Raw genomic sequence first — 2853 nt, 5'->3', positions numbered from 1 at the left:
AGTGCACGTACGTTCGCGCGCGTACATGTTCGCGCATGCGCATATGTACATTTCTTCTTGTGCACAAGCAAATGTGCCCATGCTTGTGCACAAATGCCTGCTTGGTTGTAACTGAACTTCTCTTACAGATAGAAAGACAGACAGACAGGACCTGATTTACAAAAGAGTGAGATGCAGTGCGCTTAGATAATATTATGCCTATTTTTTAAATGAGAAGATGAGTAAAGCAAAGGTTTGGGTGTTCCCTTTGGAAAATGCAATCTTGTGAGGAAGAAAAAGCTCTGTTTTTATTTTTATTTTTTTTGCACCTTTGAAATACACATAGATTCACATTTGCTTACTTTAAGTAAATTCTGGGCCAGATTCAATTCATTGCACTTTAAACTTTAGCAATTTATGTTGGACATGCCAAGCATCATGGCCAGGGCAAAGTGCAATCACCTGAGTTGCTGTCATGTTCATTTGGAGGTCAAGGGAGTGGTAAACTGCCTGGTTTTTACTGCCCTTCTTCTACTCATATAAACCTAGCATTAGGGCAAGTCTCATACCTGTTGAGCCATTGCCAGCTATCAGGGACACTAGGGAACATTGATCTCAATAGCTTGATATTAATTAAATAAATTAAAAAAAAACACTTTATCGCGTTTTGTTTGGTACATTTTTGGCTGTGATTCTCACTTATTTTACATGTTCTCCATTATAGTTAGAAAACCTATTAAGTTTACTTGTGCCCTCTGATGCCTTTCACTCCCCAATGGGAGAGCCAATCACAGTACATAAGCTGTACATGCTGAGAGCGTTGTGGCACAAAACAAACTACTGCAGCAAATGCTGCTGAAAAGATTGCTACTTTAGTTGTTTCTAGCGGGTTGCTGAAATGAGCAAAGGAACAGCTGCAGTCACTGTCCAAGAAGGATCTTCAATATATATATACATTTAAATACAGATAATTTAGAACACTTTAATTCTAAGTGCCTAACAATGTTACTTTTAATCTGCAAAACATTATTTACATTAAATAAGACAGTAGCTAAAGGAGTGAACACTTTTAGCACTTTTAGCATTTTCTTTTTTAATTTTTTAATTCTTTTTTAATTGCAGCAAGCTGAAAGCTTTGTATCCCCTTACACAGACAAGAAATGTTTAATATGTATTTTAGAGCACAGTTACAGAACCAGCTGGGAGTTTGTGTTTCATAGCTATCCACAGAATTCGCTAGAACATGATGAACTATGTTGCTTCCTGTCATGCCACAAATATGATACTTGATCCTGGGAAATTCATGAATGTATGCAAATTGATTTGTTTGCCAGAGATAATTGTAATTTTCCAGTAGTTAACTGTTATTAAAGAAAAGCTTGTCTCTTAAGCTGGCCATAGATGAATTGAAATTTAGCTGACTCAACAGGGACCAGCTGAATTTTGATCCATCTATGGCTGTTTCCACTTGACAGAAGTTGATCTAAAAATTAACTTCTGTCGAATGGGAATGCTGGAAAACTTTTGTGGAACAGTGGCTGTGGCCGCTGATCAATGTATTTTGACAGCGGGAGGAGTTGAGCTTTCATAATACAGTGGAACAGTGGGATTGATTCCTCCATCCACCTTGCTTGGCCAGGCTAAATGAGGGCTAATAAGGGTACCCGAAGGAGCTCCATTATGATAATCTGCCCCTGTAAACCTCCTGTGTTGATGCCCTTCCGCTATTGTTTTTGCTATGTGTAATTTGTTGAAACACTAATATTAAAGGTTCATTAAAAGTCAGTGATTTCCACCAGCCTTTGAAATGTTTTTTTTTAATAAATATTAAAGCTCTTCAGAGATTTAGCTCACTGGGCATTCAATATCGCCGCAGTTGATATTGTCAATTATATCATGTGGGGGTCTGCCATCAATATTTCAGCCGACAGACTGAGGATCTCCTTAATGGTACCAGATAGTTCTCTGGCCAGGGGACGATGCCTCATCTGACAAGCAATGCTGATAACATCATCAATTGTGATGCTTCCTTAATGGTACCAGATAGTTCTCTGGCCAGGGGACGATGCCTCATCTGACAAGCAATGCTGACAACATCATCAATTGTGATGCTTCCACTGTGTTTAATGTTCTTCTGCTTCTTCCTGTCACTTGGTGGCTCCTTCAGGGCCTTGATGATCAGAGCAGAGGCAGATAGCACAGCCTCAATCTTTGCCTGTATGTTCTGGATGGTCAAATTTACAGTGATCCTCAAGCCCTTCCAGTCACCAGTTGCCTTGGCAATGTCATCACCAACTTGTTTGGGAGACAATCCCAAAGGTCCAATTTTGGGGGTCAGAGCTGAGATAGCCCCTACCTCACCACCGGTGCATCTCAGGTAAACTATTTTAATTTTGTTGGAGGTTGAACTTAGGAGGCATGTATGTGCTGGACAATAGCAGTTGCACCTCCACCAGTGGGGAAGCAGGATCAGAAAGAGTGCGCTTTTGAAATTTCTTGAAGTGTATCTAAAGCCAAAATGTTTTTAGTACTAGTTAGAGTAGGAAATAGTAAGATTTCTTGTAAGTTTTGTAATTGCTGTTAGTGTCCCTGTTAGGGAACTTTATTCTCCCTATTCAAACTGGTATCACTCTCACTCGGGGTTGAAAGTTAGAAAAATAACTGACAGAGTATAACCATATCTTTCCTTTTGAAATGCATTGGGAATCAAGAGCTTAAATAGGAGAAATGGCTGCAGGGGAGGGGGATGTCCTGGGGATTGGAGGAGGAGTCTGTTATGACTGGCATTGATCGAGTGACAGGGGGAAGAGAGAGGGTGAGAAGAAGAAGGAAAGTCCTAGAGAACTGGAGGAGGAGTCTGGCACAACTGATAGG

The 2853-nt window shown here is 40.2% G+C and overlaps 1 pseudogene across 1 annotated transcript; it reads right to left on the bottom strand.

Moving 5' to 3' along the window:
- Positions 1-1824: 1824 nt before the first annotated feature.
- LOC309560812 (large ribosomal subunit protein uL11-like) lies at positions 1825-2399 on the bottom strand (annotated as a pseudogene). The gene is made up of 2 exons: positions 1973-2399; positions 1825-1911 (listed from the first exon to the last, which is right to left on the bottom strand). The product of its transcript is annotated as a large ribosomal subunit protein uL11-like (transcript).
- Between the last annotated feature and the right edge of the window lie 454 nt (positions 2400-2853).

This window comes from Pelophylax lessonae, assembly GCF_965119305.1.
Source record: "Pelophylax lessonae genome assembly, chromosome: 7".
Lineage (NCBI taxonomy): Eukaryota > Metazoa > Chordata > Amphibia > Anura > Ranidae > Pelophylax > Pelophylax lessonae.
The sequence above is the reverse complement of the archived record's forward strand: the minus strand, read 5'-3'. Positions and strand labels throughout refer to the sequence as shown.